The sequence below is a fragment of the Rousettus aegyptiacus genome, unplaced genomic scaffold (assembly GCF_014176215.1).
Source record: "Rousettus aegyptiacus isolate mRouAeg1 unplaced genomic scaffold, mRouAeg1.p scaffold_m13_p_12, whole genome shotgun sequence".
NCBI classification, from domain to species: Eukaryota; Metazoa; Chordata; class Mammalia; order Chiroptera; family Pteropodidae; genus Rousettus; species Rousettus aegyptiacus.
Genome location: NW_023416287.1, coordinates 83,478,119 through 83,501,152, shown reverse-complemented (window position 1 = coordinate 83,501,152; position 23,034 = coordinate 83,478,119). Strand labels below are relative to the sequence as shown.

Genomic DNA, 23,034 nt, shown 5'->3' with positions numbered 1-23,034 from the left:
TTACTCATCCTCCCTAACTACTTCCTTGCCTGGTGCTCCTTGAATCCACACTTGAATATCTCCCGTGCTGGAGAACTCACTCATCCCATCTTTGGTGAATGCCAACATTGGGAAACTCTTCCTTAGAATGAACCTAAACGTGTCTCTTAGCTTCCTCCCATCACATGGTCCTAGTCTGCCCAGCCCCGTCGTTCTGACCCTCCCTCGCGTGTTCACAGACACCGTCGTGCCTGCCCTGATTCTGCAACATACCAGGCATTTTCTGTGCCGACGACACTTCCTCAAATGCAGTGATTGCTCTTCCCCTCCCCATTCTGACAGAGACGGAGGTGCCGATGCTGACTCGAAACTAACCACTTCCTTGGATCACCCCCCAAGGAAGTTGAGCTTTGATCAAAGGATCTGGTGAGCAAGGGGCGTTATTTTCTAGAACTTTCCACAGGTATATGCCTATTTCACTTGGCTGCCTAGGGAAATGAAAGCCACTGTACAAGCTGCTGCCTGCTCCAGGTCAACCCCACCTGGGAGGCTGGGAGGCTTCAGATGTCATTCAGAAAAGTCTCTGAAATGCCGTTAGTCTAATCCGATTTGACTCATCAAATCAAAATGCGTCTATCCATCTCTTGTGCTCCTGCTCGATGGCGCCCAGCTCTGTAGCACGCAGGTGTTCAGACGGGTGTATGACATCATGGCAGAAACGGAGGCTGTCTGGTAGGTCAAGTCCACACATGGAGCCTTCCGGCCCAGCCTCCTGGGAGTGCCGAACCGGTCCGTGCGTGTTTGCCCCGGCAAAGGGATGGCTTCGCAGAACCCATTCCTGCAGATTTGTGATTTAAGTTCCCTCAGAAACGCTCTACGGAAAGTGAATGGCAATGGGCACATCTTAGTTCCCCACCAGCTCGCACTTTAGCCAGAACATGTCAGCTGCTCAGAGCCGGGCACTGCGGAAGTCAGGCCGCGAGGCTGAAGGGAAGAGAGGAGAGGAGGCCACCGTGGGCGCCTTTAGTCGCTTACCGAACATGCCGCCACTGCCTTTCTCCTTGCCAACTCCAGGTGCAGCATCAGGCAGCGGATCTTGGCTGCTTCAACTCGATCATAACGATCCTGTTTCCTACTCTCCCCATCTCTCCCCGAGCAGGGGAGAAGTTTCCGACTTCACGGTAAAGGGAACAGAGATGATGGCACCAGCCTTCTACCTCCTCCGTCCCCGGAATGCAGATCCGCCCGGGAGGCAGGCAGCCAGCTCTCAGGCCACCACGAAGGAAAGGCCACAAAGCACACAGAGATAGACGGCAGCCCCCCACATTGCCAAAATGGCAAATCGTCACTGGTACCTGTCCACCTTCCGTCTTCCTGTCACAATGTGACCAACCCCTGTTTGTTTAAGCCGCTGTTAAGAAGGTTTTCCTTAGAGCCAAATAAACCTGCAAATAAACACAAGGCGGTTCTGAAAAAGGAGTCCGCAAGCAAACCGAAGGCAGATGTTGCGTTTCTTCGCCGAGAGCCAGCACATAGTTTGCCTACAAATAGAATTCATCACTCCTCTCAGATTTTCTCAGAATCTTCCAGGTTTTCTCAGATTCTTCTGCTGCGGTTCGTCCCCCAAGGCACATGGCTTGATAATCCCTTCTCCGCCATTTACTGCGTGACCTTGGGCGAAACACTTAACTTCTCTGTGTCTCAGTTTCCTCATTTGCAAAATGTGGGTAACAAATGTGGTGGTTGTGAGGATTTTCAAAAATAGCTAAAAATCTACTTAAGCATTTTAAAGTGTTTTGTTTTGTTTTTGTTTTCGTTTTTTTTTTTTTTTGGATCTGATCTTATATTATCAGGACAAAAGACGACTTTTCCATTACACTGACCTTTATCTTTCCCTTGTACGTTCTGTTACGAGAGCCCCGTCCTTCAACACACATGTATGTGCCGCAGTAACAAATAAATGTTTGCCAGCCTTTGTTATAGATTTTTTTGTAGAACCTAAATAAACTTTTTACGGCAGAGTCTGGGCGGCGTGGGAACTCGGTAGGTGATGCTGCTGGGGGTAGAATGGTGTTTTGCAAAGGGCGGCATGGCCCTGTGGCTAGACTGGGGTCTCACTTTTACCAGAATTCCATTTCCTGGTGGCAAAACTCGACCCCCCTGGACTGACGCTGCGGGGCAGCAGGCTCTTATCGGCCATTTTCCACCTCCCTGCTGCAAAAGCTCCTTAAAACACGAGGTGACGAGTTATTAAGCTAGCCTTCCGAGACGTGTTGGAAGAATACCACGCTTCCCTTTAGCTTCTCCACCACCACCCCGACCTCCCCCAGTGCTATCGGATTTCTTGGTCCTTCAAGTAGAACCAAATCCAACCAGGTACTGCTTCCCTTCCTCGTTAAATTCCATCTGATTCAGCTCTGACTATGGGTCTCGAATGTTCATGTCCTTTGGTAATTTCGACTTTATCTTCTCTGTTTGCCATTTCTCACTCATTTTGCATTTTCTGCAAATTTAATCTGAGTCGAATTTACTTTCTCCTCCGGGTCATTAACAAACCCTGTGTGTTGGATAATCCGGTTTCCTGCCAAGCCCTGTGGGATCTTTCTTGATTCTTAGTCACGTTCAGATCTAATTTAAGATGCCACTAATTATAACTTGTACTGACCATTTGTCAACAAAACCCAAAACTACATAACTGTCAAATCTTCCAGACTCCCCTTCTTTAATTGCTCTATGAATTGCTTGGGTCAGAGGTTTCACATCAAATAAACGTGGAAATGATTTTCACTGAACTCCCCTGTGGGGCTTCGAGTCTGTAACTGTGTTCGAAATGGCTGTGCTGGTATGAGGGAGAATAATTTGAGGCTTTTGAATCTGCCTGGCTGGTCGCTCATTAGATTCTCTTTCACCATATGCGGACAGATCAATTTTCTTATTGAATTTCTTAAATTCTTACCTGGAAGGGCAGGCAGACCATGAGGACATTCATTTCCTGAGTCACCACGCTGATGAATGTGCTTCTGCTTCTGGAGTCTGGAACCATCCCAGATCCCAAGGTTCCGAATCTTGCCATGGTGCGTGAAAGAACCTTTGGTACCCCCAAAAGCCTAAAATGCCCCCCGCTTCTGCTTCAGCACTGGGGTTCAATTACTTCTTGGCTAGCCAGTAGTAGTCATCATATTATCTTCTAATCCAGTCATCCTCTAACCAGGTCAATTCTGCCCCTCACCTCTCCCCTCCAACCCCAACCCACCCCAGCACCCACTTAGCAATGCCTGGAGACGTTTTTGGCTGTCACAACTCGAAGGCAGAGAGTAAGAAGAGGCCGGGGACGTTGGTTAATCATCTTACAATGTGTAGGACTGTCCCCCACAACAAAGGATTTTATGGCCCCAAATTTTAATAGTGCTGAGGCTGAGGGACCTTGTACAATCTAAGCTCCTCTCAAGCCTGCTTCCTCCTCCATCATCACCACCATCAAGGAGGAGTGGATAGTTAACCTGGTTGAGGAGTAAAGAGACCTGCTCCCCACGAGCTGGTCACTGACCTCTCAGGACCGACAGGGTAGAGGTGGGGACTGAATTAGAGACTATATTTCTAAACCCCATTTCAGTTTTCTTCCTTCCTTCCTTCCTTCCTTCCTTCCTTCCTTCCTTCCTTCCTTCCTCTGTCCTTCCTTCCTCCTTCCTTCCTTCCTTCCTTTCTTCCTCTGTCCTTCCTTCCTCCTTCCTTCCTTCCTTCCTTCCTGCCTTCCTCCTTCCTTCCTTCCTGCCTTCCTCCTTCCTTCCTTCCTTCCGTCCGTCCTCCCCCTCCCTCCCTTTCTCCTATTCTTCTCCCTCCCTGCCATCTTCCTTCTTTCAACAAACTCCTACTGGGTACCAACCATAGGCAAGCACTTTCATAGACACCATTGACATAGACATTGACAAAACGAATGAACTTTCTACCCATGGGGAGCTGATGTTCCAGCTGGGGAGTAGGTCGATACTCAAAAGACACTTCAGAGGCCAGGCTCTGTGAAGAAAAGATGCAGGGTGGTGTGATTTGAGCCACGGCTATTCAGTTCAGCGGCACATACCTAGTTTTGAAGGAATAAGGCTGAGCGTTTTACCACAGAGATATGTGTTGTTGTTATTGTGTTACTAAAACCATTTTGACTCAACTGCATATACTAAGACATAGCTACTTTCCATGGAGAAGAAACTTTCCAGCAATAAACAGTGAATTTAAGCTGTCCTTCATTTATACAGCTACCAAGGCCATGCAAAAGCTTATGGAGAGAGAAATGAGGGAATTTGACCCCCGGGCATTGCTACTTATGAGCTATGTGACCTTGAGCAAATTTCTTCATCTTTCCAAAGTTTAGGTTCCAAGAAAATAATGATGCCTATTTCATAAAGTTGCTGTAAGGATTTAATGAGATGCCATTTACTGAGAGCTTAGCATATTCCCCAGTACTTGGCAAAGAGCTCAGGAAAGGGCTTATTATAATGTTCATGTGGGGGGAAACCTCTTGCACATTTCAGTTGTCTTACATGGTGAGCCACCACTGCCCCCTTCTTCGTCTGGTGTATACTGGGAAGCAGAGATTTAATAAACATCACAAGAGTGCATGCCAAGGCCTCCCTTCTCCATGGTCACGGCTTTGCCCTGGACCAAGTCCCCCGTTACCAGCGGTGCCAAAGACAGACAGAGGTGGACAGCTCTTACAGGTGGCAAGACAGATTTTATTCAGACTACTGCAGTAGGAGAGAGAGATCGCAGAAAAGAACTGCGCTCAACTCCACTAAAATAAAAGGCAGGAGACTTTTAAAACACTGGGTCGTGCCAAAGGAAAAGTACTGAAGGACACGAGATGGGGGTGGTCATGTGATTAGGCCATCTGTGTTTGTTAATTGGCTCTTATCCTGAGGAGAAGCAAACTTCTCATATCTTTAAGACAGGAGGTAGTTTTGCAAATCGGAGCAAGGTGCCCACCATGATAGGCTCCTGCATTCCCACAAGACTGGGAGAAGCGGGGACTCTCTCTCTCCGTGTTTACATTCCGTAGAGATGACTCCCAGATCCTCAGGGAGACACTTCGGTTCAGCAGAAGATTTACATCCCAAAGGGGCAGAGAAAAGATTTATAATTGCAAGTTTTCTAAAGTAACTTCTCTGAGAAAAGAGGTGTCAGGGACCTACAGTCAGGTTTTAACTGGAACAAACTAAATTCTTTTGGCGGTGTTCAGCTTTCTTCAATGGACATTTCACGGGGGCAGAGGTCATCCTAGGGACATTGTCTTGGGCTGATAGGAACCATGCTAGAATTAGGTCAAGCCTTTTAGTGTAGGAGGCTGGGTGGAGTCATTTGTGCCAAGAGTTTTGTGCTTGTCGTGGGGCAAGGCTTTCTTGTAAACCAAGGCCTCCCTCTCCGGGAGGAGAGAATCTCAGAGTATTGTGAGGAGCTAATTAAACTGATAAATATCTTCACCCTCAATCCTCAGTCAACCAACACTGTGTCGAGAGTTGTCATCCGTTGACGTCTAGTCGTCATCTAGTTCAGGGAGAACAGCTTTCTAAAAGTCTATTTAAACATCCTTGTAAAAAAAATCCGGAAGTGAATACGGTAAACATTAAAGATCTCTTGTCTTCCACCTCCCGCTCCCCAGAGTTGACTACTGCTAATAGTTTGTCTGATATTTGTCTGAAAGCCCATCGTGTCTCTGCGAGGCAGTCACTCTACTGTTTCCATTTTACAGGTGAGGAAAACAAGGCCCCTCCTTCAATGCCCCCTGTGACCCGCTGGTAAGAAATGGAGCTAGGATTTGAACCCAGGCAGTGACCACAGGGTGTATGCTCTTAAATCACGACGACGTGTGCCGATGCTTTTATTTTTTCCTTTGTTCTTTGGGAACACATTCTATTCTGCAGCTTGCTTCACTCACAAGACAACACACCAAGAATGTTTTCCGGTCACTACGCGCACATCTACTCTCTTCGTTTGAAAGAATATTACCCATTCGTGTGACGGTATCATTTATTTAATCTGTTTCAGATCGACAGTGATTTAAGTTACTGCTCACTGCTTGCTATTGCTAATAATGTGATGAGCATCATCGTGCATGACCTTTATACACATTGGTATCTCTGTATGATATAGTCCTAAGAATGGATTTGCTCTATGTGAATATGTGCGCATTTGGAATTTTCTGCTCATTCCCAAATTGCCCAGAAGATACTTTTAAAATAGTGTCACTGGGACCTGGTGATGCCTCGCTTGTTTCACTTTTGCCTGAAATATTTGACCTTTCACTATGTATGGATTTTTCAGGGAAAAGTGCTGGTTTCTGACTGTCCATCAACTAATGTGCTTGGCCCAGAGCGGCGCCTGGGGAGGCTCTCGGGAGTGCTTGTTTATACTGATTTGGAATTAGTTACCTGTTAATCCTTGTGAATGGACTGGGGGTCGTAAGCCTGGCCTTGGAGTGGCTCGAAGGGATCCCAGTCACCTCCCACAATTTCTGAATGCAAGCATAAATTTAATCACCATTTGAACTCTAACTCACCCTGGGGGTTGTTTTATTATCTGAGAGGCTTAATTATCCTAACAAAATAGGTCGAATTAATAGTAGAGTTGGTCAGGAGGAAATTCTTTAATTTGGGCCAGAAAACAATGTATGACCTCTTAACCTTTTTATAGTCTAAAGCAATGGTCCCCAACTTTTTGGCACCAGGGACTGGTGCTCCTATGAGACTCTAATGCCTGATGATCTGAGGTGGAGCTGAGGCGGTGATGCTGGTGCTGGGGAGCGGCTGCAGATACAGAGGAAACTTCTCTCCCTCGCCCTCCCATTCACCTCCTACTGTGTGGCCCAGTTCCTAAGAGGCCACTGACTGGTACCAGTCCATGGCCCAGAGCTTGGGGACCTCTGGTCTAAAGAAATCAGATAAGCCAATTTTAATTGACTTTAAAATATGAATACCAGGGAATAGCCCCCTAATTTGAAGGAAGAGGCTTTATTTACTGTTTGGATATATATTTTTGTCCCCCAACCTCAGGCAAAATTGCCCAGGAATGATCTTGGGGACAGGAAGACATTAATGGCTTTAATGTCAATAATCGCATTGCTTCGCCATTAAAGTAGTATGTATGGAAATAACAAGAAGAAAAGATTAAAACTGCTACATGTCTTATCATCATTCAGATTTCAACATGACTTCCAAAGGACAAGAGTGATAAGATCTGAATGTCCTAGAATCAGACACTAAAGCAGGGGTCAGTCCCCATTCCCTGGGCTGCAGACTGGTACGGGTCTGTAGCCTGTTAGGAACCGGGCTGCACAGCAGGAGGTGAGCGGCGGGCCAGCGAGCGAAGCTTCATCTGTGTTTGCAGCCGCTGCCCAGCGCCAGCATCACCGCCTCAGCTCCGCCTCAGACCATCAGGCATTAGATTCTCATAGGAGCGCCGGTCCCTGGTGTCACAAAGGTTGGGGACCACCACACTAAAGGACATGACCATCTACCCATGTTTGAGGCAATGGAGGGAAATAGCTGGAAAGTGGAGTCAAGAAGCATAGCAGCTCAAGTCTTTTTCTTTTTTAATGTGTGGATTTACTGTCTGACTCCCCAAAGGTTTATAACCGTTTTTGGAGAGTTAGATTAAGTTATGGTTTTATTGGCAGTAGAATTTGTCAGCCCTTTAAACAAAGGAGGAGCCAACAGACAACATCCCGCTCCGCCTGCCATGTCCCCAGCTTCATCATGTCGGCCCAACTCGAGAGCCAGCTCTCACGTGACACAACCCACCACTTCCCCCCGGCCCCCGCCACGAACTTCCTGTTTGTTCTCGCATTTCCTGAGGTGGCACCTTCCGTGGGACACCCCGCTTCGATGTGGCTGCCCTCCCATGCTGCCATTCCTTCCCACCCCCAGGAAACCAACGTGTCTCTCGCCACCCTGGGAGCTTGGCTCTGTTTGAGGTCGTTCCCTGTTAGAACCTTTCCTAGGTGTGGCCTCGGCAGGGACTGGCAATGTCCCTCACGTCTCCGGACACACACGTGACTCCAGGAGAGCAGGTCTCCTCACGGTCTCCTCCAGGCTCCCTGTTTTCATTCTTGCTGTTCCGACAGCAGAAATGCTTTCTCCATTCTCTCTGGTTCGGTTCGTCAAGGGTCCGCCCAAAGCGCCACTTCTACAGGTGGGCCCTGGCTGTCCCGGCCCTGCTCTCATTGTAAACCCAAACCTCCCCTCCATCGGCAGCCACGATTCCTGGGTACCACACGCGCGTGCATGCGTGTGTGCACGCGCGTGTGTTGTTCCGCATTCGGTGACTATTCCCGTAGTTCCTAACACACAAACACAAACGCACTGCCCTCCTCACCCTCGCCCCACCTTCGCCCACACGTCTCTCAGAGGCCAGGCTGCCCGGCAGCACGGTCCGCCCGTCGGAGAGGAAGCCCGGCACTCCTCCTGGGCCCCCGCAGCAACACGAGGAGGACAGAGCGCGGACATGGAGTGGAAGTCAACAAACACCGCCCAGCAGGGCGACCGGCCGCCAGGCCAGGGAAAGGCAGGTCTCTGTTTGCTACTGGCAACACGAACATAAAATTTTTACACAGATAGCCCTGGAGTCCACAGAGAAGCAGGAAAAAGCCAATAAGAAACACGTATTTATCTCACGTAACCGGCTACAGCACTACAGCTTGTCTTCCTGTCCCCAAACACGGCCCAGGCCAGTCTCATTGGTCTCCTCCAGACTGTTGCAGAGGCTGCATCCACAGGAGCCCTTCCCGTGGCCGGTGTCTCCAGAGGGTCTGTTTCTGGCTATTGATTACCAGCCTGGCAGCTGAATAACTTTCATTTCTTTCTTGCCTATAAACACCATCTGTTTGGGAGAAAACGGTATCAGGAAAAGGGAAATGTGCTAAACAATTAGAAAAAGGCAAGCCGTGTGTGCGTGTGTGTGTGTGCGCGTGTGTGTGCACACGTGAGTGTGTGTGTGTAGGGGGATCTACTTCAGTTCAGAGGTAGCCGCAAAGGGAGGCAGTCGGGATGGGTTTTTTCCAAGCTACTCGAATTTTACTAATGAGGCAAAGGTGGGGGTGGGGGAGCAACAGCCATGAATTACCCCCAGTGTGACCTTGAGCACGGTCTGTAATCAATTAGGGGGATGATTTCATATCAGGAGGATGTGGGGGATGCTTCCATGTGAGTCTCTTCCTCCCAGACCGGTCGACCTGCCCCCACCGAGTCTCAGTCTGTGAACACGTCTCCAGGGGGGCTGCTACTCACGCCGCTCCGCTCACCACACACCCACAGTTGTGCTAGTCACGGTGCAGTGGTGGCAGTTAAACGTACATTGATTTCCCTTCCCTTCTTCAGGACACTGTGCTTGTTGGAACACACACCCTGGGGCTCATCGCTCATCCTCGTGCTTTGCCCGGCGTCATCAACAACTCCAGGACGAGAGCGAGCAGGTGCTTGTCAAGGGTGCCAGCTACCTGGTTCTAACTGGAGTGGCTACCACAGCGGATGGTGCGGTCGGAGTTCGACATACCCTCCCAACCGGGAACTTGGGATCGAGTCCATTGGGATGGAGGAAAGAGGGACTTTTGTAAGGATCGATGTAAACTCAATTGCACAACGAGGCTATAGTGTCACAGCAGCTTTTGTAAAACAGACAGAAAGATTGGCGGGGTGGGGGTGGGGGTGGGGGGTGGCTACTTACTAACAGAATCTACATAAGGCTATAGTGTCAAAGGCCTCTGGGGAAGCGAAGGCCGTTTTCGGCTGCGGATGAACAATTCTGATCCTGAAGTCTAGGTTAAGCGGGGTGATAGGAAAGGCGCAGGTCTTGATGCAGATGAGATTCTGGATCACGGAGAGGCGGCTCGGCACAGTGGAAATGACTGGCGTTGAGCGTGGAGATTTGGGTTTGCAACCCAGTTCTGCTTAAGGGCTGTTGATTTCCATCTCACGGAGCCTCGGCTTCCTGATCTGTAGAATGAGTCCTGATGCTTTTTATTTTTTTTTTCTCTCATATTTAGAGGGTTGGAGAGAGGCTCAAACAAAGAAAATATTACAAAGGGCTATTAGACATCATGACATCATGTCCAGTTGTCAGCAGCTCGTCGTAGGAGGCACATGTCTGAGCACGTAGGAAGCAAGAGCAGGCAAGGTGGGCTCCAGGGTCCTAGAAGGACCACACGTCTCATAAACAGCATGGAGCAGCAGGAAGTCCATGAGTTACTCAGGCTCAACTAGCTCTGCTGCTTTACTAACCTCATAACTTTGGCTAAATTACTTAAATTCTGAGTCTTAATTTCCCTATTCGCGATGTGGATAACCACAGAAAATTTGGGGATTATGTAAAACCCTGTAGATAGAGCAGCCAGCATACAAGTACTAGGTATTCGAGAATGGCTAGAGTCTCTCCTTTCTGAAGGAATTGAAGACCTGTTACCGAGAGGAGGAAAGTCGGAAGAGGGACCAGATTATTGTTTCCCAGCATTTGAAGGCTGTCATGTGGAAGTGAGTAAACTTTTTACCGGTTGCTTTAGAAGCTGAAAGCAGTGGGTGAGAGTCACAGTGACTTCTGTTCGATAGGATTTTGAGCACTTTCCAGGCTGTTCCACAGAACACGCTGCTCTGGGAAGGAGTGAGCTCCTGTCACCATTCGGAGCAAAAGCGGGGCTGGATTCACCGCCCCTCGGGGACATTGTAAAAAGCCTCCCTGCCGTGGGAGAGACGGTGAGCAGGAATCTCCTTTCCACCTTAAAACCCCATGCTCCATAATATTATGTTCCTTTAATTCCCTGATGTATGTTGTTACTCACAGAGATAAACCCTATTAAACACAACCCCTTAGAGGGCTATAAACAGCGACTTTGGCATACACGGGGCTTTAGAAAATACATTCCCTCAGCTCTGCTTAGGGGGAGTGCCAGAGTGAAGTGAATGTCACAGGCATTTTGACGTAGCGTTAGGATAATGTGGACCCTCTGATGATGCTTCAGAAGGAGGATCATCTGCTTTGGCCGATCCCAGATCATCGAGCATGGCTATGTTCACTATTTTTGAACTGTGGTTGACTGCAGGTAACTGAAACCGTGGAAAGCGAAACCGCGGATAAGTGGGGGAGACTATGGTCACATTTCTGGCATGAAATTATCCATGGTATTCACGAATAATTTTTAAAATCGCTACTGCGTCTGTTTTTGTTCCTTATATTGTTTAGTTTTGTCTCAATTTTATACTTCATTATTATTTCGTTCAGTTTTTCCAGAGATCTTCCATTTTATTCTTTTAAAGAATCATCTTCGACTTTGTTGACCTTCTCTAGTGCTCCTTTGTTTTCTACTTTATTAACTTTTTCTCCTGATTTTATTATTAAGGTTCTTCTGTGTTCTTTGGGTTTACTCCATGGCCCTTTTTCTAGATGCTTAAATTTAAAAATTCATCGATTTTACATCTTATTTTATTAATGTGAGTATAAGCTTATGCATTCATCTCTGAGTACCGCAATGAGCGGTTCTATCGTTGACATCCGATTCTGTAATTGTCTCGTCACTTCCATCGTGGAGTCATCTTTAACCCACGAGTTCCTTAGGAGTGCGTGCTTTAGTTTCCGAGTATGTTAAAAGTTTTAATTGCTTTTTCACTTCATTGCTTTTAACAATATAAATTGGTTTGAAAATTGTATCCTAACCTGTGATCCTTTTCTTACGGTTCCATATGTTCCTTAAAGGAGTACCTATTGACATCTATTTTAACTGGGTGCAGACCTCTACATCTGTGTCCTTACGTCAAATTTTTATCATGTCGAACAAATATTCCATAGACTGTCCACATATTATTTACTTGATCTAGCAGTTTCTAACAGAAGTGTGTGAAAAATCCTCCCCTCTAGTCGTGGTTTAGTTAATTTCTAATTCTTTTTGTTTTCCCTTCATCTATTTCAGGGTTTTATGCATACCCGATTATGCTTGTTGTATCTTGTGGATTGTTTTGTAGCATGTTTTTATCCTTAGCAACTCTTTTTTTTTTTAATTAAATTCTATTTTATCTGGCCTTAATATTGTAAAAGCTTCAGTAGATTAATATATACCTTCGATACCATTTCCCAAACTTTTCTTTTTAACCTTTTACTGTTCTAGAAAATTTATGGATTTGTTTTGTTGTTGTTCATTTGTTTTCATCCAATTTGATGGTCTCTGTCTTTTAATAGGTAGGTGATTTGATTATATTAATTGTGATTACTGCTAATACAGTTGAACTTATTTCCAGCATCTGGTTTATCTTTATCAGCTTCTTGCTGATATTAGAGATATTACAGAGCTGGCCACAAAATCAGGCATCAGTTTAGCTTGGGCCCTACTTGGAAGGATGTGTGTCTGCATCCTTCTGCCTTCCGTCCTAGGCACGCAGCTATGAAAAACCAGGACCCCAGTCAACCGTCGCCACCTTTTATTTTTCACCAGGGGGAAGCCCCACCCCAGCTCCGCTTTTAGGCAGAGACCCTGGTCCCATTTCCCTACCATCTAGTACTGTTAACCCCCTGAGGTTCCCCCAGGGACTCTGCCCAGCCCGGGGCTGCTTGCTAGCGGCCAGGAGCCCAACAGGCCAGCACCAGCTTGGGTTTGGCGTTCGGTGGTAACGAGGGGCAAAGTCTTCAGAGCGTGAGTGATCGGTGCCGGCGAAGTCCAACCATCTGCCCCCCCCCCCATTTTAGCAGACTCTCCCCAGATTCTCAGATGGTGCCGCAACAGCTCCAAATAGCACTTGGTGCCAGCTCTTTCCTCCCCTCCTTCAAAATGTGCCCTTCTTATATATATTCTCCTGGAGCCTTAATCTTCTCCGTGCAAAAAGTTAACCGGGTTCCCCTAATTCTACCCATACCCAGCTACAGAGGTGACTTTATTTTTGCAGCTGGCGCTGGGTTTCAAGAAGGAGGAAGCCATCCAGAAGCAATACCAGTGAGACAGAATTTCTAGTATTGTCACGGCCATTCTCCGCCGATATCTGAGCTGTCAGTTTATTTCATTTCATTTATTTATCTTATTTATATATTTTACGTCGGCTACGTAAATGCCATGTTTAACAACATTAGCCTTTGTCCAAGACTGGGAAATTTGAGGATTACATTTCTTAATTAATGTCTGATTCAGACATTGTGACAAGAGCGTGCACATGTCTCAGGCAAAAGGTTTGGCGTTTATGAAAGTCATCGCTACCCCTCAGCGGGTGACATGTATTTAAATGCCCACACTGAGTCTTCACGAGCACCTAATGCAGGGACCGGGATCAGATCTTACTGCGTACTGACCTTTAATTAATCCACAAAGTCATGGGGAGACCAGCTGAAGGCCCTTTGCACTTGATGATAAACATAGGACATGATGGATGGATTGATTTTTTAATTTATAATAATGATATTTATTACTGTTGTAGTCATGCTCAATCTTTGATGATAATGGATTATCATCCAGTGTGCACGTCACAGATGTCACTCAGCCGAGGAGGTTACCTACCAGAGAAGGTTTGTGTCCACCACCGGGAGCCCGGAAGCCTCGGGCCGGCAAGCATTAGACAGCAACCTCAGTGTTCACCGTGCGCATGCTCCTCCACCAGAACTTTTAATAAATAAGCTCCAAACACATTGATTTGAGTATCACGTGCCTTCATTTTTCTCCATTTGCCTCTCTCATCAGCCAGAAGCAGGCAGCAGCAGAATTCAAATAGTTAGACCATTTACAGACTAAACATGCTACTTCCCTGGCTTTTTACAGGATGTAGAAGTGGAGATGGAGCCAGTGTTTCTGAAGGAGGATAACATAAGAAAATTCGAAGTGTGATATGTTAACCTATCATAAGCCAAGACTTGTGAAACGACCAATTGAAACCTACTTTTGCAAAGTCCAAGGAACAAAAAGGCACCTGACTCTCATAAAGGCTTCCAATACGGTTTTGCAATCTGCGATTTACCGCTCTGCTCTGGCCTCATACTTTGTCTTAATGTTCTAGTTTTCCTGGTACAGGAACTCCGCTCCATCACCCTTAACATCTCTGCTTTATTTGGGCCTGTCAGCAGTCATTTCCTTGCGGTTAGAGATGCTAATAGCCTCAGCCTTCCTCAGAGGGTCACCAAGGCCCTAATTCCTAATTCCGGGGGACAGGCGTAATGCAGAGACGCTGGAAAAGATGACGAGACATTGAAAACTCAGCAGCTGAGCAAGGTGGTGTTTGGGGAAGACAGGAAACCAAAGAAATCCTCCTAGTGGCAGCTGCTGTGCAGACGTTTGCGACATGGGGCCCTGCTTAACATTTCCTGTTCAATTTCCTGCGTCCTGACGCTGGTGCTTTGGAAATACTGCGTGGAATATTCGAGCGAATTATTTTCTTCACATTCATCCAGTGAAGGCATTTGTTGAACACCGACTCCCAGCTTGAGACTCTGTCATCTCTCCCAGAGCTCTAAGGAAACGGCAGGACGTGGCATGCGAGGGAAGCACAGGTGACAGACAGCAGGTGATTGCAGTGTGATCAGGTGAGCGTGAGCCCAGAGGGTGGCCTCAAATGGGCAGTCGGGAGACCTGGACAGCTGAGCGACTATCCTTCCGTGTTGCCTTGAGGTCAAGGGTGAGCTTCTGTGGATAAGCCTCACAGCTCCATGACCTAGCCCGGAGGGGACACACCTGGGACACACCTGGGCTTCTAGTCTTAGTGTAGCATCGAGCCCGCAGCCTTGTCTGAGTCAAATCAGCAGTATTTTAGCCACATCCTGCCCCAAGCAAGGAGCCCAGGTCTCCCTCATTCCTGGTTCTCTCACTTATGAAGCCCCTTAACCCATCTGGTCCAGATTTAAACCCTAAAAGCTTTTGAGAAAGGGGTGGAGGAAAATAGCATTTCAGCACCTTGCTATTCCAAGTGGGTCCACCGACCAGCAGCATCAGCCCCACCTGAGAATTTTTGAGAAATGCAGGCACTCAGGCCCCACCCCAGGCCTCCTGAATCAGGAGCACAGTTAAGTTTTGGGAAGCACTGACTTAGAGGTACTTACATGAATGAGGAGAAAAGTGTCAACCTCTCTCCCGTCTCCAACTTCTCCTTACACTCCTCCCGCAAAGCACCCTTCTGAGATACTGCATTGCCGTAGGCAGAGAAGGATTTGGTGAGATCGCCCCAAGGGGAAGGTAAGTGAAAAGGGGGGCTCTCAGGAAAAGGCATTTGCCACATGGCAAAGGCCAGGTAGGTAGATCAGGTTCTAGAAACTCTGGCAACTGAGAGAGATGAGGATTCAGGGATCTCTTGCCCTGGAAATGCTGCCCAGTGGAGAGGGGGCGTAAAGCGTAATGGATGCTCTTCTCTCACGCAGGGAGGGGAAGACGCCCTCATGCCATGCGTGAGGCATAGGCCTGGCTGCCCGTTGGAGTCCCCTGGGAGCTTTACAAAACTGCCCTTGTCCAGCCCTACCTGCAGACTCTGAAATGGTGCGGTATGGAGCCCAGGAACCGTGATTATTCAAAGTGCCCAGGTGACTCTCATGGGCAGCCAGGGCTGCACACCACTGATGATGGGGAACCTAGAAATTAAATACAGGAAATTATGTTAGAAAACCCTGGGCCCGCTCTAGCTGTTTCTTTCCCGCTGCTGGCCTCTTTCCTCCCCTCCCTAACGTCCCCCTCGGCAAAAGCTGGAAATAGCGGGAGATGGAGGGAGGGAGAACTGCGTCCGCCTAGCGAAATGGAGGCTCAGACAGGTTAGGGCCTAGTGGCAGACGCCACGTCACATCCACCATGGGCTCGAGGACTGGCTGCAGGTGAGAGGCGTTTCTGATAGGAAAGGCCATCATAGCCCTCCGGGACCCGGCGTGGCTCATCTGCCCGTGCGGGTGCTGGCGGGGAGCCACCAACCGAGAGCCAGGAAGATTTACAGGTGCCGTCAGGGCCCCCCTCCCACACACATCTTTTTATCTTCGGCTCTTTGTTTTTTCAGATTTCCTCTCAAACCCCTTAATCTCCACGTTACATCTTACCTGTCAGAGTTCCCCCGCGGGGTTCTCACTTGGTAAGTTCCTCTCAGTTGCCTGGACGATGCGAACTTGTTGCTTTTTTTTACTTAAACAATTTGGACTGAAATTTTAAACTAGGCAATCCATCAAATACCACTTAAATGCACACGTGTGTGTGTGTGTGTGTGTGTGTGAGAGTGTGTGCGTGCGTGCGTGTGTGTGGCGGTGGCAGGCGGGCGGGCAGCAGCATTTGCATAGGTGAAGCTCCTGCGGGTGCAGGAAGCAGAGGCTGTGGGCAGGCACATGCCATTGTGCCGGGCGCTGCAGAAACTCCGTGAACTAGACACAGTCCCTGTTTAATCAAAGCGAATGTGAGATTCCATAGGTGTGGGGAATTCGCACTCCCCCACACCCCTGATTTTTCTACCTCAACTATCAATTTATCTGTCGTGACCCCACGTGTATTAGACTCCCCGGATGTTGAAGGCCTGGAGCTTTTTTACAAGTTCACCACTAAAATGTAAATACGCCTGGGAGGCAGACATTAAGCCCTTAGTAATTACTACCATTTTGCATATTAGTTTAGGAGCTATGTCCTCAAAGCATCAGACCCAAGAGAGGCAACCTGGGTCCCAAAGGACCTGAGGGGACCAAAGAGTATTGAAGAGTGGAGTAGAGAGCCCACGGATTTGCGTTTTGTCTTATTTTGTTTTCCTTTAGAGCTGAATCTGGATAAAACATTAGTCTCCAGCCTGGGAAGTCCTCGCCCAGCTGAGAGCTTCCGTGAGGAGGAAAGCTTGTCTTAGATTCCCTTCCTTCCCCCACAGCCCCAGCAAAGTGCTGGGGACATAAAGGGCAAGTGAATGAACGGTCAGGAATAAATGGACACTGAACAGGTGCCGAGCAGGACGGGTGAGAGGTACAGCCCTGGCTGACCGCCCCCTCTTCCATAGCTGTCCGAGAAAACCGTGGAGAGACTCCTTGCCACTGAGCCCCTTCTCTCCACTTAGCGCCCAGGCTCATTGGGGCTGGGCTGGGAGACCTGAGACCTTGCGACCATACAGCTTAATCATCAGGACTGAGAACTGAGGCCACGAGTTCTGAGGTCAACATGACTTTGTTTCTGAAAATCCTTCTGACTCCTGGAAAGAGAAGGGGCAGAGGCAGCTGTGATCCAGGGGATACGCCCGCTCCTTCCTCAAAACTGACAGAGGGAGCCTGCCTTCTCAGGGACCCGGGCTGCTGCGGGGCCGCGGACACGCTCTGGCACAGAAGTAGCGAGAAAACGGAGCACGTCTGAGACCTCGGGTCCGGGTCGAGAAGAAGCTGAACTTGGCAGACCAGACTCCAAACCCAGGGTCTAGAAATCTCCAGGTTTCTATGAGAGGAACCAAATTGGACCCCGCTGTCACGGGTGCCGTGACTCATCTTCCCTCAACGGTGTAACCATCCAGGATGCTCCAGCTGCTGCTTTCAGAAATCCCCAGAGGACCTTGGTTTCAAACAGATGCAACTCCCTAATATATGGGAGACCAATCACCTAAAGCGTCAGTAAGATTAAAATGTCTGTAAACATGAAATTGCTCTGGCACGAAAATCACCCCAGATGAAAGCAGTTTCGGAGAAATGGCATTTGTGAGCTTTGACACTAATTGGAGGGGGAAGAGAGGGGAGCCACCACGCCGAGTCACACACGGGCCCAGGCCGGGTGGTTACGTCCCTGCTGGGTAAGAATCTCATGCTTGTAGTGATGCTCTCAGGAGCAGGCCCGAGTGTGAGTGAGGCTGCTGAGGACTCGGTCCTGTGGGTGCTGATCACGAGCGAAAGGACCGGGCCCGAGTGTGAGTGAGGCTGCTGAGGACTCAGTCCTGTGGGTGCTGATCGCGAGCAAGAGGACCTGCCTGGCATCCTAAGGCGGAGGCCCAAAAAGCTGCTCTCACTCAGACCTATGTTTATAGTGACAGGTCCTGAGAGGGCAGCCTGAGCTGTCCACCGTCTGGCAGTCAAGAGCATTTCTCTGAAGCTCTTTAACTGTGGGGAAGCCTGAAAGAAAGCAGGTGCGAGTGACATGGCCTCTATTTCTTGGGAGCTTCTCCATGCTGCAAGCCTGTCCCAGGTCCCTGGACCACTGTCCAGGCAGGGGCTGCTGGGCACTGCTACCCTGGAGTCATTCTGAGCCCCCTGCTGAGGGGCGACGTGTTGCCTAGAATATGCAGCAAGGCAGTGCAAACTTACCGAGGTCCGTCTCGTCCTCGGGGCTGTGCCTTTGGCGTCCAGGCCAACAGGCACATCGGCGTGGTCAGCGGCCCCAACACGCCTGATCTGGCAGCTTGGAGCCCACCACGTAATGACCGGATGTGGCAGCAAAGCTCTGGGCTATTCTCGGGGGACACACACAAAAAGACTCCGTCATGTGCTGTGACCTTAGCGGCAATAGAAACAGAGACACTGGTGCGTTTGGACAGCCCTGAATTAGGAAGACAATAGAATGAAAAGCAGCATCCTCCTTTTGTAAATGTAAAATACGTTCATAAAGGTCATCTCATCGTGTCCTCTTCACACCCCTATTAGCTTGGAGAACAGGCTGCGTGTATGAGTACGTGTGCGTGCGTGTGTGTGTGCGTGCGTGCGTGCGTGTGAGTGATCACCAAAACCTACATCTCTATATCTTCCCAGGACTCTACCTAGGCACAGTCAATCACATGTAATCCATCTGGAATTTTTGCCTCTGGAAAATTAGAGACAGAGAAACGTGGCCAAGTCAGCCACATCTAGGGTCCAGAGATGCTGAGGCTGCCATGCCTCGGGCAGCAGGCATTGTCCGGAGCCATGGTTAGTCACAGGACCATCAGGGTCCCGTGAGTCACAGTGGTGGATGCTGTACACTCATAGGTCTGTTCACTGGCAGGATATTTTTGTGTGTGAGGTTCTGAAGATTTAACCTCCCTTTGTTCCTCCAGTTTCTGACCTTGGGTGTCCAGCTTCCATGGCGATTTTATGAGCTACCAAACAATCTTTCAGAGAACTGCTTTTCCAATGGAATGAGAATCGGTTCCTGTTATTTGAAACTTAGACTAGACAGATGCATTGCCTCACATCTGACAAGTTAAAAAATATTAGGTGGCAATAAAACTAGGATTAAAAAAATAATAGTATCTTCTTCTAGCCAACGATGAGACAAGATTTATCTTCTCACTTTAAGCAACTAGAAAACTGGACAAAATGCAGGGAATGATGGTGTTCAGATACTGAACGACAGGCAGTAGGAGCCTGAGGTCCCAGAGAGGAGGGAGGAGGTGAGGTCAGCCTTAGAGTTGGCAGCTTATTGACTGGGCAGCTTCCAGGCCGCAGAGGAGAACATTTACCATAAGAACCAACTGATTCCACTTGGTTTCGTAATAGCCAAGATGACTCATGATGACTTCTAACGCAGCAGCAATATCGCCTCTGGTGGCCGGAGGACACCTGACAAGCAAGCGCTTTGAACACTGGAACTGTCTGTGTACATGTAAGGAAGCTCCTTCAGGGGCCTTTGCTCAGTTTTAAAATGTTTCACAGTGGTTTATTCCCTTGGCCATTAAAATCAGAAAGTATAAAGCTGTGAAAAATCATCTCTGAATGCTGTTTTCCAATCTTGTGTCCCATGTCGAGTTGAAAAGCAATGTGGCCCGTGGGCAATGCATGAAGCAGGACCATGAGGCGCAGCTCTGCACTCACAGGGATCAAAATATCCCATCTTAAGGATGATCTGCTGAATGTGAGAGTGAACCGCAAGGCTCCCTTTGGGTCTTTCATCCACTACCGAGCCCCAATCCACCGCTCCCAGCAATACCGGGTAGGAGCCCCAAATGGCAGCCTGATTCTATTACGATCCGTTTCTTCCTTAGTGGGAAGTCAAAGTCAGCCTCTCTGCCTTTAAACCCACTGATCTAATCAAGAGCTCTTGAAATTGATAACCGAGAGGGAGAGAGAATGTATACCCAGGCACAACAGATAAGCCAGAAGCCGCGGAGGATACCAAGCATGCCAGCACGAGACGGAAAAGGAACAGAGGAGGCTCCCAGGGGATCTCGGGGGAGGAGGCCCAGATGTTTCTATGCCAATGAACAGACCAGGGAAAGCACATAAAAATAAATTTGAGATTTTAAAGAAGGCAGGGATTCTCCTCATAGATGGGCATAGGGAAAAAACTTTACAAAGGAATATGGCGGTGAAAGGTTGTATGTTTTTTTCCAAATATAAATACCTAGTAAAAATCCTGCAGTATGGATACCGACAGCTGATTCTAAAGTTCGTATGGAGAGGCAAAAAAGATCCCGAATAGCCAGCTCAATATTTAAGGAGAAAAACAAAGTCAGAGGACACATTACCTACTTCAAGACTTACTATAAAGCTACAGTAATTAAGACATGTGGTGTTGGTGAGAGAGTAGACAAATGAAGCAATGGAACGGAATAGAGAACCCAGAAATAGACCTAGGCAACTGGTCTTTGGAAAAGAAACAAAGGCAATATAATCGCACAAAGACAGAACAAAACCCAGAGCAAATGGAGCTGAAACTAACTGGGCACCCACATGCGAAAATAATAATAACAAAGCTAGACACAGCCCTCACACCCTCTGTAAGAATTCACTCAGAATGCACCATAGACCTAAATGTAAAATGTAAAACTACAGAAGTCCTAGAACATACCACAGGAGAAAAATCTAGATGACAGTGAATATGGTGATGTCTTTTTAGAGACAACACCAAAGGCATAATTCATGAAAGCTTATCAAATAATTGATAAGCTGGACTTCATTAAAATTAAGAACTTCTGCTCAGTGAAAGGCAATGTCAAGAGAATTCATCAAGCCACAGGCTGGGAGAAAATATTTGCAAAAAACATATCTAATAAAGAACCATTATTCAAAATATACAAAGAACTCCTAAAACTCAATAATAAAACCATAGCCCTATTTAAAAATGAGCCAGAGACCTTAACAGGCCCCTCGCCGAAAATAGATGCACACATGACAAACAGCATGTAACAAGGTGTCCCACATCACATGTCATCAGGGAAATGCAAATTAGAATAACGAGATACCACTACATCCCGATTAGAATAGCCAAAATATGGACCACTGATAAGGACGTGGAGCAAAAGAAACTCCCATTCATTGCTGGTGGGAGTGTAAAATGAGACAGTTTTTTACAAAGCTACACACACGTACTCTTACTATATGACCATTTGCACTCACCCAAATGAATTGAAAACATGTCCGCAAAGAAACCTCTCTACGGCTGTTTGTAGCAGCTTTATTCATTACCAAAACTTGGAAGCGACCGAGATACTCTTTAGTAGGTGAAGAGTTATACTGTGATGTATCCATATGTATCGATCAATGCTAAAAAGAAATGAGGTATCAAGACACGAAGAGATGTGGAGGGACCGTAAGTGCCTATTTGAGTGAAAGAAGTCAATCCGAAAAGGCTGCATGCCGTGTGATTTCCACTGTTCGACTCTCTGGAAGAAAAGGCAACACTGCGGAGACGGTAAAGCAGGTCAGTGGTCGCCAGGTGCGGGGGTGGGAGGGACGAGCGGGCAGAGCGGAGGCTTTTCAGGGCAGCGACACTGCTCTGTATGATGCTGTAATGTGAGCACGTGTCGTCACAAGTTCGTTGAAACTCCTCGAGTGTAGAACTCCAACAGCGAAGCCCGATGTGAACTATGGACTTTGGGCGATACCGACAGGTTAATGAGGTTCACAGACGGTAACGAATGTACTACTGTGCTGCAGGGACATCCACGGCGGGGGTGGCTGCGCATTCGTGGGGACAGGGAGTATGCGGGGAACTTTTGGTATTTTACAGTTCGTTTTGCTGTGAACCTAAAACCACTCTAAAAAGTCAAGTCTGGTGAATAAACGTCCTGCCATAATGCGAACGCCAGCCACCTGTGGGGAAACCATTACCCTGGCAAGAAGCGTGTGGTGAGTAGCATCTGGGTGATACCTGCTCAGGAGGCTTCGCCGCAGAGAGCGTGTGAAGGACGCTGCCCAGGCCCGTGCCGGCACGGGGCCGGCGCAGAGGCAAAGTCGAGCGCAGCGGGGGCTTCGCTCTCCAACGGCATCGCAGAGCTCCGTGTGGCTAAACGCAGAGGCTCCAGGGGGAACGTCCCTGTCACAGATAGGTCTGCAACAACATAGCAGATTTAAAAAGTCAGAGGAAATCAAGGTATAATTTCACGGCCAGAGATCATAGGGAAAGAATTTCAAGAGGATTGGGAGGCTGGAAAAGTAAATAAATAAATTCCAAGGGTTCAAACTCAAGTGATCTTGAGGAAGAAAGGGTAAAGCTCCATTTGATTAAAACTGAGGATCGAATAAATCCTTGGCCTGCCTTGACACCAATTCTGGCGATAAGGAAACTGAGTCTGAGTTGGTTATATATAGACCACGCATCTGGCAGGTGAAGGGAGGGCTTAAACCTTGGCGTGACTCCCAATTGCTCTTTCCACTGCACGCCATCCTCCCCCCGCCACCCTATGCCTCTCTTGAAACAGGGGGCGCCTGCCGAACGCAAAGAACGAGGATGGATGGATCTCTGCCCGGAGTTTCAGGATGCGACTCACTGAGTGTCCGGTGCGCTGGGCCGATGGATACTTCGTATGATGAGGTAGGTGCTCGAGCATCTGTTTGGTGTGGGAATGGGTGGCAAAGGGTGGCCCAGAGACATGGTGTGTTTCTGGTTTTTTCCTATCATACAGTCTGAAAAATGATTTCATGAAAACGAGAAGGAAAACATGAACCATCAAGCATCCTAATCACATTGACTCCCAACTAATCTATATAAATGTTTCTCGGTGGTTCTGAACCCTGGCTGCATGAGTCACCTGGGGAGTTTTTTAAAAGTGCGGACGCCCAGGCTCACTGCCCCTAATTTGAAGGGTCTCATACCTTGCTTATTCAAAACAGACAGACTTCCTTCTCTTCACAAGAGGGTTTCATTTTGCCCAGCCTTGCTGGCGACAGTGGCAAGTCCAACATTTTCATAGAGGAGCAGTTTGGAACCCACAGCCTGGC

At 48.1% G+C, this 23,034-nt stretch overlaps 1 long non-coding RNA gene across 3 annotated transcripts; it reads left to right on the top strand.

Annotated features, from left to right (window-relative positions):
* Nucleotides 1–14,818: 14,818 nt before the first annotated feature.
* Nucleotides 14,819–22,612, top strand: LOC118610052. Of its 3 annotated transcripts, none has more exons than XR_004953753.1 (4): nucleotides 14,819–15,492; nucleotides 15,954–16,025; nucleotides 16,690–21,942; nucleotides 22,515–22,612. It is a non-coding gene; the product is annotated as an uncharacterized LOC118610052 (long non-coding RNA). The 3 variants fall into 3 exon arrangements; XR_004953752.1 differs by having other exon boundaries at nucleotides 14,819–16,025; nucleotides 16,690–21,514; nucleotides 21,824–21,942; XR_004953751.1 differs by having other exon boundaries at nucleotides 14,819–16,025.
* The last annotated feature ends 422 nt before the right edge of the window (nucleotides 22,613–23,034 follow it).